The 14,926-nt window shown below is 35.6% G+C and overlaps 1 long non-coding RNA gene across 1 annotated transcript; it reads right to left on the bottom strand.

Annotated features, from left to right (window-relative positions):
* Positions 1 to 11,461: 11,461 nt before the first annotated feature.
* On the bottom strand, positions 11,462 to 12,486 carry LOC111907535 (uncharacterized). Its single transcript, XR_002855592.3, has 3 exons — positions 11,976 to 12,486; positions 11,737 to 11,890; positions 11,462 to 11,624 (listed from the first exon to the last, which is right to left on the bottom strand). It is a non-coding gene; the product is annotated as an uncharacterized LOC111907535 (long non-coding RNA).
* Positions 12,487 to 14,926: the final 2,440 nt, after the last annotated feature.

Raw genomic sequence — 14,926 nt, 5'->3', positions numbered from 1 at the left:
TATCCCATGTTAATAACATGTATCATCAATCAACATCATCTGTTCATTTAATCCAATGGGCAAAAAGTTATCATACGTTCACACAATATTTGTAGTTTACATTTAATCCTAACCCTATATATATATATATATATATATATATATATATATATATATATATATATATATATATATATATATATATATATATATATATCTTTACTATCTTATAAAACAAATCCCACTATTTCTAAAATTAGATTGAATAAAATAATAATATTTTTTTAAGACGTCCAAATCATTAAGCTAATTGTACAACTAATCACTAATAAAATAATATTAAAATTTAAACAAACTCCTATAAATCCTCTCTTCCAAGGTTTTGACCAGATCTTTTTCATCCAAATAAATACTTAACACCCTATAATTTGATCATTTCATGATTTTTCTTTATTTTTAATATGACATGTTTCCTAAAACAAACTAATGATTGAATTGAAAATAATCATTCTCCATCGAAAAGAAATTAATTGTCGAAACAAACTATTTGTCGTCCGCCGCTTTGCGCGGGTAAACGGCTAGTATATATTAAAGTGTGTGAGTCATTCTCCATCCTTTAACCTTTCATGTATTTTATTCACCGTTTTCCACTCCACGAAAATATTATTCATTTATAGTTATTAACGACATGTGATCATCCTTAACTTTTAAACCAACAATAATCCTTGTTGGATGTTTCTAGGGATGTTTAAAGACCAACTCCATGTGCACGTCTATTGGTGATGTTTCTAGGGATGTTTAAAGACCAACTCCATGTGCACTTCTATTGGTTGGTTTGAAGGTTAATAAATGTGATCTAAGATATTGTGCTTCAAGCTATTTCATAAGAAAACATGCACATGGTGATATTGTTTGCAAGCTCTGTTTTTCTTATTTTTCATTTTTAATGAAGATGTGATATTGTTCTTATTAGTTGTTGGTATTATGTTTTTGTTCTTTTAGGTATTAAGTTATGGTTTGTACGTTTGGTATGGGTTGGATAGTATTTTGGATATACTCATATGGTTTAATGAAAATATGTGTGGTTTTTTTATTTGATTTCTCTTACCACAACATATTTTATAAAATGGTTTTATTCATTGAAACCTGGTGTACTATGAAATGCTTTTGATCATTGAAATGGTTATGTACAATGTAAACATATGTGTAACATTAAAATAGATGTGTATATTTGTTTTGTATTAACCAACCATAATGATTGCCAATGTTTTGCACATTTCGTAACACAATAGACACATACAAAAATGGGGTGTTATATTAATCAAAATAACAACCAAAATAGGTGACAAACATAACATATTAGTGTCCCCAAATACATTTATGACTACCCCCATTTCATACTAGTTATAAAGTCTCGTATATTACATAAGCTAAGTAAATAATTAGATTAACCAACACAAGCTAAAATACCTTCCCAATTAAAAAATATGTTTTTACTTTCTCATGCATTATGTTTTCCTTTTTTCCTTCCCCGTTCCATCCTGCACTCCTTACCCACTAAACATTCACTCATACATCCTTGACCATTGCAATTTCTTACATTGTGACATGGATTATGGCACTTAATTACTACATAAGGGAGCACGGAACCATTGGTTTTTTGGGGGAGGTACCGTGGGTACCTCCAAGTTATGCTTCCGTGACATGTGCGGGTTCATTTTTGGAGCTTTTGTGTGGGCTTTACAAACCGCTGTTGCATCTTCTATCTCTTTCTAAATTCTCTTTCTTCTCTTCTTTACACACTCAGCAATGTAATTAATTTCAAAACAAACAAATTGAGACCTTGATAATAATTTGCATATAAATATTAAAAGCGTGCATGTGATTCACGTGATTCGTCTTTTTTTTTTTTGTTTTGTTTTGTTTTTAGGTTATATAATTTTGTACACATTTCATATTTTTAATGCATGATTTTTTTAAATATTTTAGATTTTTTTTAAATTAACAAAAGTTTTTTTAAAGAAAAAAATGTTATTTTTTATTTTTTATATTTTCTAATTTAATTAAATAAAAAATAATAATGTGGCAAATAGGTTGAGTAGGTTGAGAAAGATAGGGTTTCCATGTGTCGTGGGTTGAGAAAGATAGAAGAGAAAGATACAAAAAAAAGCTGATGTGGCGGTGGGTTGAGTGGGTTGAAAGGGAAGGATTCCCTCCTCCCTAATACATTGAGGTACGTCCACCCATATTCAAACGTTCTGGTGTGGAATAACCTCATCGTTCTACTCGTTAAATGGTGTATGATGTATCTTAGTTTTACCAACATTGACCTTCATATTCATAAACCATCTATTTATATGATTGTAACCCATGATACATTAATAGAAAAATGTAAGCACACAAGAAATCAACACAAAACTTTAAAGAATTTTATGTGGAAAAAAAATCAAATTTTCGAAAAACAAATACTTAGATTTTCGCTAGTGCACACCATTAACCATTGCCCAACTACAAATATCAAAGATAAAATTCTAAAAGAGTACTTGACTGGAAATAAACCAAATATGGCATGTTTTTACTTTATCTATTAGTGGGTTGTAACATATGGTGTAGGACAATGGGATGATGTCTACTATAGTGAGTATTTTAAGATTGTAAATGTAGCATAATATACTTCCAACAAAATATAATCTTGTAAGAAAATGTATCGATGTGTACTACTCCCATTACCTTCTATAAAATTTTTGTATTGAGTCCTTGGCCCATTTGATTTTCAAATGTTCTCTAGCGAAGGATCTTTAGAGCAAAGTTTGGAAGTGGTGCGATCTTCAACTTCTTGATTTTTTTAGTATCCACAAGCATTTTTCATACATGAAAGAACTTAAGATCTCTCTTCGAGTGGCTAAATCCCTAAACAATCAAATCTTGACTTCTCTTTGGTGTATCAAGATCATATGAAACGAGGCTTTTCTTCCTTTGTGTGGATTAAGAACAAGCGTCGAAAGGTCAAAATTATTTGGTGGAATGGTTCAGCTCTCTATCTAATGCTTGCATTTTTTGCTAACCCTTGAGATTATACTGCTCTTCTATTTTCAGAAAGCAATTTTTTAGATGATAAAAATATTGTTACGAAACCTTGCAAACTGTTGATCTTTTTTTATCTTTGTTTCCAAATAAGGATACGACCATTTTCTTATTTGTTTTTCTAAAAATTAGCTAGCTATTACTAATAAAAACATTTCCTTCAATAATGAAAAACAAATTAACCAAAAAATGAAAAAACAAATTAAACAAAAATGAAAAATACTTGATTAATGTAATTAACACATTTTTAATAATTTTCGTAAAGATGATAAACTGTTATAGCTTATTTTTGGAACTTTGCTTATAGCAGAAAAGTATTATCCCACGTTGGAGAAAGAAAAAACCTTGACTAGCTTTCTAAACCTTTGTCTCCACTTTTTCTTAAATGGATAAAATAAGACAAAAAGGAATTTGGGCTAGAATGGTAGTATTAGGCTATCAAATTAGTCTTGGATTAGGTTTTTTATTAAATATAATTAATGCTCAAAAGATGGCCATGGGCCTTTGGGCTCTTCTTGACTAATTAATTAAGTTTTTATATATACAAATTTTGAAATTGATGTTTTAATTAAAAATTTGTTAATTGTTGATTAACTGAGTGGAAGTTAATTAGGCAGTTAATTTCGGTTTTGTAACATGTATGATGGTTGGTAGTTATTAACTGCTATTTGACAGACAATAAAAAGATGATCAAGTGACAAATTAAAAGGGTTGAATCAGATACACAATAACACCACTTTCTTTCGCTCTCGTTTTTCTGGGAAATCAAGGAAGCATGAAGAAATTTCGTCAAGATCAAGATTCAATCTTGATCAGATTGTTGTATCCTCTAGACAAATCCCTACCTAGGAAATTTCTATCTTAGGACACTGCAATTGCATACCTCAATCTACAATTTTGAGTTTCTATTTTCTATTGTATACATCAACATTCAAGTATGTTTTCTAATTTGTGAATCTTAGATATATATAAATTCGATTTAATTATGTTTCTGTTTGTCTAATTTCATATTTGATTACCTTTATAATACTAATCTAAGACATAATTCAAAAAGTGAAAGAATGGATCAACAATTCATCATCAAAACACATGTGGAAAAGTTTGATAAATTCAAAGGCTTAGATTTTTAGAGATGGCAATAGAAGATGTTGTTTTATTTAACAACTCTTCATGTTTCCAATGTTCTCACTGATGATTCTCCTCCTCCTCTTACTAGTGTAACCACTATAGAAGGAACAACACCACCCATTACAACCCAATTGGCAGAACATCAAAGGGCTGTGGAAACTTGGAACACAAATGAGTATAATTACAAAAATTATATTCTGAATGTCCTGGATGATACCATCTATGATATCTACTCTATCATGACTACTGCAAAGGAGATATAGGAATCATTGAAAAAGAAGTACAAAACAGAAGTGACATGTTCCAAGAAATTCGTGATTGGAAAGTTCATGAATTTCAAGATGGTGGATACCAAAACCGTCCTCAAACAAGTGGAGGAAATTCAAGTTATTGCACATGATCTTGAAGTTGAAGGTATGAGAATTAAATCTATTTTTTTGTTGGTTCAATTATTTAAAAACTTCCTCCTTCAGGGAAGAATTTCAAACTATATCTTAAGCAATTAACTGATGACATGAGTTTTGAGCAACTTGTGTTGAGAATTCGCGTGGAAGAAGATAATAGATTGAATGAGAAGGTAGATGCAAATTCCTTGGAACCAAGTGAAAACTTTGTTGGAGAAGCAAGTATTTCAAGGACTAAGCGTAACAACAAGAAAGCGAAGCAAGGCTCCAAAAACTTTTCCAAAGATGGCAAAAATCATGGCCTAAACAAGAAGAATTCTGGTCCATGCTATGTTTGTAGTAAAACTGGACACAAGGCCAAAGATTACTAATTCAAGAGGGGTCAAGGAGGAAACAACGGAGGGAACATTGGAAAAATGGTGGTAACTATAGTGGAGGAACTTCTGGTCAAACCAACATGGTTGAATACAAATCAGTTTGTTGTTGTGATTGAAACCAACATGGTTAGCAATTATGTAGATTGCTGGATTGATACGGGAGCCACAAGGCACATTTTCAACTCCTAAACCATGTTCTCTACATAGCGTAAAGTCTTTGATTCTGAACCAATGTTTATGGGAATGGATCTACTGCAAAAATTGAAGGAAAGGGAAAAGTGAAGCTACAAATGACTTCTGAAAAAGAACTTGTTTTAAGTGATGTCTTGCATGTTCCTGAAATTACTAAGAATCTGATTTATGGTCCTATTCTTAGTAGAAAGGGATTCAAACTTGTATTTGTGTCTGATAAGTTTGTTCTCACCAAGGGTGGGATGTATATTGGAAAGGGATATCTTAATGAGGGTTTCTTCAAAGTCAGTGTCTTACGTTTGTAATATGGTGTTAAAACACCAAACAATGATGTAACCAATATTAATGCTAATGCAATAATGGGCACTACTAGCCCATCTTCTATGTATATAACTGATCCTTCAATTTTGTGGCATTCTTGATTGGGACGTCTCAATTTTCGTTCTATTCAAAGAATGTCAAAACTTGGCATGTTATCAAAATATTCATTAGATAAATACATAAAATGTGAAGTTTGTGTAGAATCAAAATTCTCACAACATCCTTAGAAATCAGTTGAAAGATCTAATGAAATACTTGGCTTAATCCTCTCTGATTTATGTGATTTTAGAGCAACACCTACAAGAGGGGGAAAGAATTATTATATTTCCTTTATTGATGATTGCCGCAAGTATTGCTATATTTATTTGTTAAATACCAAGGATGAAGCATGGAATTCTTTTAAAAATTATAAGGCTGGAGTTGAAAATCAACTTGACAAAAAGATCAAAATTCTAAGGTCTGGTCGTGGAGGAGAATATGAATATAAAGAGTTTAATGAATTTTGTTCTTTAAATGGTATTATACATCAAACAACTGCTCCATATACTCCTCAAAAAAATGGAGTGGCAGAAAAAAGAATAGAACATTGAAAAACATGACTAATTCAATGTTAATTACTTCTGTAGCACCACATAATTTGTGGGGAGAAGCATGTCCTGCAGCAAATTCAATAACTAATAAAATTCCTCATAAAAAGAGTGATAAATCACCTTATTATTTGTGGAAAGGGAGATTACCCTTTTACAAAAGGATGAAAGTGTGGGGTTGCCTTGCTAAGGTACAAGCACCTCTTCCTAAGAGGACTAAACTTGGACCAAAAACTATAGATTGCATCTGTCTTGGCCCTGCCATGAATAGTAAAGCCTATAGGCTTCTAGTGTATAATCACATGTTGATGATATCCATAATCAAACAATCATGGAATCATTAGAGGTTGAATTCTTTAAGAATATTTTTCGTTTCAAGGACAAAGGGAAAGAGGTTACCTGCTCTACGAAAAGACTTCTAGATGATGGACTGAATGAACTCATTCTTGACAGAAGTTTATAGTCAAATGAAGAGAGTTCTTCAAAGGTTCAAGAAGAGAACTTAGAACCTAGAAGAAGCAAATTGGGCAAAATAGATAAAGATTTTGGACCTGATTACATGACCTATGTAATGAATAAAGAACCACAAACTTATTAGGATGCTATAGATTCTTTTGAAGCTCCTTATTGGAAAAAGGCCATCAAAAGTGATATTGATTCCATTTTGCACAATAACACATGGAAATTGGTAGATTTTCCACCTGGGCAAAAGCCAATTGGGCACAAATGGATATTCAAGAAGAAGTTTAGACCTGATGGTACCATTGAAAAGTACAAAGCTCGTTTAGTAGTTAAAGGTCATCGTCAAAAGGAAAGTCAAGAATTCTTTGATAACTACTCACCTGTTACAAGAATTACTTCAATTCGTACATTGGTAGCAATTGCAGCCATTCACAATTTGGTAATACACAAAATGGGTGTGAAAACTGCTTTCTTGTATGGTGAACTAGATGAACAGATTTATATGAATCAGCCTGAAGGGTTTGTTGTAACGCCCGGTTCCTGATATATAATTTAATCAAAATTTATTCACTTCTGCGTAGAAACTCGACGAGTTGGAGGCCCCAAACTCATCGAGTAGGAAAGGAATTGGACGCAGGTTGTAAAGTCTACTCGACGAGTAGGCTGGCAGAAATGAAACCCTAATTTCATGGTTTTATACCCTATTTAAGGACCTTAATGCCTCATTGTGGCCTCCCTCATCGCCCCCTCAGTCCAGCAAAACCCTAATTCGTGAGCTTGAGCCTTCTTGAGTGTGTAGGAGTGAAAAGAGAGTGAGTCTTTGGTATTTTCTTGAAGGAGTTGAAGTTGGAGGTGCTTGGTTGAAGGAATAAGCTTTGGATCCGGGGGTTTATCTGTTAAGGCAACCATATTAAGGTATAAATTCTATACCTTTACTATTCATTTGCTAGATCTCTTCATGGAGGAGTTTAGGGCTTTTAGTAACTTGTTTTGAAACCATTCTTGGATTTGAGCATGCTTTGAGGTCATGACTTCAGATCTAGACCTTCGTGGCCTCATAAGACTGAAAGTTGCCAGATTTATCAATTGTTGGCCCTTACCCATGCCCTAGACCTCTTTTGGAGCCCAATTTTGGTTTTTTTAGCTTCTTCACACCATGCATGGACGTAAAGTTAGCAATTTTACGTGATATTCCGGCCTTAGGGTACCAGATATATGGTTTGGAAGTGTTGGACTCGATGGAAAGTGACTGAATGGATTAAGACTAAGCGGACTCGACGAGTTGTTCATCCAACTTGGCGAGTTAGATCGTGGTTCCCCGACCTTTCAGATTTTTGAGCAACTCGATGAGTCTAGTAGATGCCTCGGTGAGTTGGCCAAGGTTTTCTGAGTTCTGAAGAATGAAGGACCCGGCGAATTCAAGGAAGGATTCGGCGAGTTAGAGGAGAACTCAATGATTTGGGCGTGATTTCGGGGTTTTATGATTTTGGAACTCGGCTAGTTGAAGTGGTCAACTCGGCGAGTTAAGTCAACCCGGGATGTTGGCTTTGTCCAGAATGTCGACTTTGACGTTGACTTTGACCAAGGTTGACCCTTGGAGGGTTATGTAGTACATAATGGATTCTAATGGGGAGTCCCATGTAAGGGTTTGGGCCCAATTTGGAAAATTGGGCCATTAATGGGCTTTCATGGATTATATAGTATGTACCTCGATGGGTCGGGGTGAAACGGTCATTTCACCCCACGTAAGGGTTTTGGATCATGGTTTGAGACCCAATTGCTAATTGGGTGATGTTTAGGGTATTGGTAGCTCGAGGAGTTGTCAAGGTAGCAGAAACTCGACGAGTTTGGGGCCTCCAACTCGTCGAGTTTCTACGCAAAAGCGAATAAATTTTGATTTAATTACATATCAGGAAGAAGCTTTAGATCGAGGGATTTCTCTGTTAAGCCAGCCATATTAAGGTATAAAGTCTATACCTTGACTATTCATTGGCTAGATCTCTTCATGGAGGAGTTTAGGGCTTTTAGTAGCTTGTTTTTGAAACCATTCTTGGATTTGAGCATGCTTTGAGGTCATGACTTCAGATCTAGACGTTCGTGGCCTCATGAGACTGAAAATTTCCAACTTTATAAAGTCTTGGCCCTTCCCTATGCCATAGACCACTTTTGGAGCTTAGTTTTGGTGTTTTTAGCTTCTTGACACCATGCATGGCGTAAAATTAGAAAATTTACATGATATTCTAGCCTTAGGGGACCAGATTTATGGTTTGGAAGTGTTGGACTCAATGGAAAGTGACTGAATAGATTAAGACTAAGGGGACTCGACGAGTTGATCATCCAACTCAACGAGTTGGATCGTGGTTCCCTGACCTTTCGGATTTCTGAGCAACTCGAAGAGTCTAGAAGATGACTTATTGAGTTGGACAAGGTTTTCTGAGTTCTGAAGAATGAAGAACTCGAAGAGTTCAAGGAAGGACTCAATGAGTTGTATGGAAAAATCTCGATCCTGTTATAGGAAAGAACTCAACGAGTTAGAGGAGAACTTGATGAGTTGGACGCGATTTCGGGGATTTATGATTTTGGAACTCAGCAAGTTGAAGTGGTGAACTCTACGAGTTGAGTCGAGCTAGGATGTTGACTTTGACCAGAATGTTTACTTTGACGTTGACTTTAACCAAGGTTGACCCTTGGAGTGTTATGAAGTACATAATAGACTCTAAAGGGGAGTCCCATGTAAGGGTTTGGGCCCAATTTGGAAAATCGGGCCATTAATAGGCTTTCATGGATTATATAGTATGTAACTCGATGGGTCGGGGGGTGAAACGGTCATTTCACCCCAAGTAAGGGTTTTGGATAATGGTTTAAAACCCAATTGCTAATTGTGTGATGTTTTGGGTATTGATAGCTCGAGGAGTTTCCAGGGCAGCAGCTAAGGAACTCTTGCAGTGGACTTCAGCAGTATGAGGTGAGTTACCTTCCAATAGAAGTGGGTCGAAGGCACCAATGTCGACCCACTAGTAGTTGATTATAGAAGAGATGATTTTCTTTGTGATAATTGTCTGGTATGCCACTATCTGTTATGATTTATGTGCTAGTATGCTATGATGTTGTGTGATAGTGGTAGGAGGGCTACGTTAGACCCCGTAGTCGGTTGATCTAAACCGGAGGGTAGGTCGAGCATCCAGATATGCTTGACATGGGTAGGTCGGGCACCCCATGTATGCCTGACAATATGTTTATAATATGTTATTATGTGGTAGTGGTAGGGGTGAAATAGTCCCCGTAACCGGTTGAGATAAACTGGAGGTTAGGTCGGGAACCCATATATACCTAGTAGGGGTAGGTCAGACACCTCGGTGTGTCTGACAGGGGTAGGTTGGGCAGCTCAGTATGCCTAACATGGGTGGTTTGAGCACCTAGGTATGCTCAGTGGGGTAGGTCGGGCACCTAGATATGCCTGGTAGTATGTGAATCTTTAGATATTAGGTTGAGACTCACAATAGGAGTCACCTTTGTTTTCTGCGAAAGATCTTTTCAATAGCGATGAATGGTAAGGGATTCTATTTTTCAGTGGTATTAGGAAGATAATTCAAGGTCAAAAGGAATTCGTTCGGTTTGGATGACGATGTGTAGTCATATTGTCTATGTTTCAAAATGGTTTTATATGTCGGAAAGTCAGACAAGGTTTTGGATTCCTGGATTTTGGGCTGAGTAGCAATGGTTATTTTTCATTGGTTTAAGTGAGTAGGTAAGGGATTTGTTTGTCGTATGGGTATCTGAATTCTGCAAATTTTGGGTTTCGATTATACCATTGGAGGGTCGTCGTGTGTATGAGTCGACGTTTAGCCCGTTCCTGAAAGGTAGTAAGGAATGATTTCGAGGATGAAATCTAATTTAAGTGGGGGAGAGTCGTAACATCCTGTTTTGAGTCGCTTCTTAATTCGGGGCAGTGACCTGAAGATCAATTATTATAAGACTTTGGGCTTTGTTGAAAGATAGGTTTAGACCCATTTTGTGACATCCCGAAATTTAGGTCAAAGACTATGAACGGTCAAGTTCATAGTAAATCTCTTTGTAGTTTGATTCATTGCGTTTTAGTGAATCTTTTGTAAAATAAATGAGTTCATTTCAACTATTATAAGATATCATATGGTATCTTACTTCCAAATATGTAATCTGGTAAAAAATCAAACATAGTTAATGCGTCTAAAAAACTGAAATTTCGTATTAAGTGGTTGTGAGCAATACAAACACTCTAGTCTTGTAGTACGTGTTCTCAGTTTCTGAAAATATAAAGAACGTCCAAAACGGAGTTCGTAAGCAAAAGATACGACCGTTTTAAGAATCAAAAACCACTATAATACTGTTTTTCTTAAAACTGTCAAAACTGTTTCTATTCGTTGAAAGACTAGCAGACCTCGGGTGGAAATTATGAGAACGTTTTTGAACTCCTGTCATAGTCTATTATTTAATTTCATACTTAAAATATTTTAATAAAAAATTTTATAAAAGTAAAAAAAAAAAAAAAAAAAAAAAAAAAAAAAAAAAACCAGCCACTTTTGGATTAATTAAACTCGAATCTTTAAAAATGATTTCCCGAAGTTATATAACTTGAAAAATTTATCCATTTGAATTTTTGAAATCTTTAAACTAAACTCTACCATTCACCATTTCATAAAAATTATTTAATATCAAGATCAATGACACCCAAATCGAAATAAACTGTTTTTGTAACGCTTTAAATGTCATAAGTGTGACATTACCCATTTTGATACCATAAATTATAAACTTTGACACAAATATTCAACCATATGTTATTGCATATTATTTTTACATAAATTTTATCATTTTCTCTACCATCTAATTTTCAATAATACAGAAATTAAATGCCTAATTAAATTAATATATCAATGCATACACATAATACTTGGGAAAATTGATTATTTACAAATTTCACACAAAATACACATATTATACGTAAATGACAGCTATTAATTCTTAAACATCTAAAATTACACACAAAAGAAATATGTAGGCCTTTCTCAAGCTTGCTCACTCTTCCTTCAACCAAGACCACACTCAAACATAACCTACACCATGTACAATGATAAAAATCAACAAATGATCACAAATGCTAGATTCACAAACAACCACCAACAATGGAAATCTAAACTGAAAATTTAATGATTCTTTATTTTCTACCTGCATCTCCATTACCAGTCAAGAACACTTTTGTTTTTGTTCTCCTGACTCCCTGCAAACAAGAACCGCCTCGTTTCTTTTCCTCCCTTCTCGTCGATCACAACAAATCAAAAAAAAAAAAAAAAAAAACCCACTGATGTCTTCGTTCTTTCTCCTGTCAAACAACAAACAAAAAATGTTTCTATTCCTCTTGAACATTTTTTATCGGAATTATCAAAAAAAAAAAAAAAAAGGAAAACCTGTGATTATCGAACAATACCAAGCCAAAACCCCTTCGACCACTGCTGTTGCTGCACCACTCCACTGCCGGCAAAAAGAAGAGGAAACAGCGGAAGGGAGTCGCCGGAGATCGGCTATCCCCTCCATCCCTCCTTTCCCGTCAACCTTCACTGCCAAATCCTACCATCTGCGGTGCTGTTGTTGATCGTTTTCCCCATCGCATCCCACACCTCCTCCGGTCGAGCAAAACCCACCGAAGCCCTCACCTGCGACGTATTGTTGTCGACCGGACTCCCATCGGACCTCCTTTGTCCCTCGCATCTCCCCTCGCATTGTTCTCTTCCACCTCATTTCCACTTCCTTTCGCCAACTCCACATCAGCCTCGCTGCTTCACCCTTCCGTCCCTTCGGCCTCATCGACCCTCGGAGACGATCCTTCTCGCGACCGATCGATGAAACATCAAGCCTGCAAGCCTTCGTGCTTCCCTCTCTCCGTTCGTCTGCTTTCGTTCATTTCCCCTTTGTCCGATCGATCAGTCAAATGACGAACGGGGCACAAAAACCCCTAATTCCTTTAAACTTTGAGAAAATGACCAATAAACCCCCCCTGCTAAACAGTCATTTTAAATAAACCCTTTTCCACCAACTTAGGTTTATTTAAAACAAAATAACCCCTCCCATGGAGATTTCTTAACAATATCAGTCCAAGACTCAAACATTAATTCAATTTAAACCATTTCAGACCCTCCTTTTATTTATTTTAACCAAAGCACTCCTATTTTGATTAATTAAATTACGAAACAGCCTCTCATAGTTTAAATTCGTTACGAAACGGAACCAAAATTATTTCGGAGGTGAAGAATTTTGGCTTTGTTGTTTATCACAACACATTTCTCAAATAAACAGATTTCGTACAAATCGAACTCACGCTTCAAGGGTGAGTGCTAATGGCCCCTTTTAATATTTTCTATTTTGTCTGTGTGTATGGGGGGGGGGGGGGGGTGGAGCGGGGAATACATGAGCCTATATACATCGTTTATACAAATAAATTATTCCTCATTAAATGTATAATGATCAATAAAGTAACTAAATGTTTTTATAAAATTCTCAATCTTAGTTATTTTAGGAAAAATGTGAATTTGATGCTATTCCATGAAATTACACTTTGTACCCTTGCCAAGACGTTAGTAGAGCATGTGTGGTTAACCAACACACTAATTTGGGTCTAGCAAAGGTGGCAAAGGGTGACTTGATGTTTGTCATAGATCAATAGAGTGTGTGTGGCTAACCGGCACATGGATTAGGTGACTATAACATTGGGGGCACCAAGTACATTTGCATGGTTATTCGCACCTTGTTTGTGATCCTCGGTATTCCAGTCACAAACTTGAGGGGCATATCAAGATTTAAACATGTCATTGAAAAGTTCAATGAATCTCAAAAGATGGAGTTTTCAATACATTTAAAACTTAATTTCCTTTTGTTTTTCATGGTGAAATTAGTGAATCGTCATTCACTTACCTTCAAATTATTTATTGTTTAGATTACGGTATCCCTCTTCTAAATTGCAAATAATGTTGTTGGATCCTAGCCCTAATTTCTCATTTGGGTGTTTAATAGATACCTGCAAATAATGGGAATATAAACTTGATCATGGGGAACAGAAGATCATCACCTATAACCAAGATTGGAGTTTACTCTTTAGTGCTTAGTAGTGGGTTAGGACTAGAGTTGAATAATTGTTGCTATTCGCCAGAAATGGCAAGAAACATCATTTTTTTCATGGTTTTTATAGACAACGATTTAGATTTTCGTTTGATAATGAAAAAGGTTCTATTAATGCTTTTCTTAATGGTGTTTTCTATTTTGAATCATTGCCTTGTAATGGAATATATGAAACTGTGATTGTTGTAAACAACTTAGGAAATGATGTGTTGCATATTGACTCTTCCAATAGTTTGGACAAAGCATGCTTGTGGCATTGTCGTCTTGGACATGTCAATAAGAAACGCATAGCCCAACTCCAAAACGGTGGAGTGTTAGAGTCATTCGACCTTAGGGACGACGATGTGTGTGAGTCTTCTTTACCTGGAAAGATGACCAAGTCACCCTTCACTGACACTTGTGAAAGGGGTGAAGGTTTATTGGATCACATACACACCGATATGTGTGGGACCTATAGATCCACCACAAGGGACGATGACGCCAGTTTTTAGACCGACTGAGACAACTTTCGCTCTCAGTCGGGCTGGGTCTTTACCTTGAATGGAGGAGCAGTGACTTGGAAAAGTTCCAAGCAGGAGACCGTAGCTGATTCAACGTGCGAATCCGAGTATATAGCGGCGAGCGAAGCGTCAAAGGAGGCGATATGGTTGAAGAACTTCATCGGAGACCTTAGAGTTGTGCCAGCCATAAAGGAGCCTATGAAGATTTTCTACAATAATGAAGGAGCAGTTGCCTTGACCAAGGAACCGAGGGATCATGGCAGATCCCAACATATCGACAGGAAATATCACTTATTAGACATCGGGTAGAAGAGGGACTCCTCGTATTGATGATGGTATCGTCAGAGGATAACCCAACAGATCCCCTTACGAAGGGACTGAGTAGGGTTAAACACTTGCATCACACTAGGATCATTGGGCTGAAAGACGATATTAGTTTAGATTAGATAGTTTCGAAACGTGTAATAGATTATTTGTAATTAACATTTGATGATTAAATAAAAGTGTATTATTTATGAGTAAAGTTATTGTCTTGTGTTAATTATTTACCTATTGTTTCACTTTGCATGTTTTGACTTCTTGAATAATAAGATTATTTGAACAGTCCACAGTCGCTCATACTTTGGAAGTAGGTATGAACGAAGACTATCATGAATTGGTTTGTAGACTGTCTACAGTGTATTAGACATAGCAAAAGTTTGCTGCAATGTTCATGAGTGCTTATGAAATAAGATTTGAGCATTGGA

Source organism: Lactuca sativa, chromosome 7 (assembly GCF_002870075.4).
Source record: "Lactuca sativa cultivar Salinas chromosome 7, Lsat_Salinas_v11, whole genome shotgun sequence".
Lineage (NCBI taxonomy): Eukaryota > Viridiplantae > Streptophyta > Magnoliopsida > Asterales > Asteraceae > Lactuca > Lactuca sativa.
This window is presented reverse-complemented; position numbering and strand designations above follow the sequence as displayed.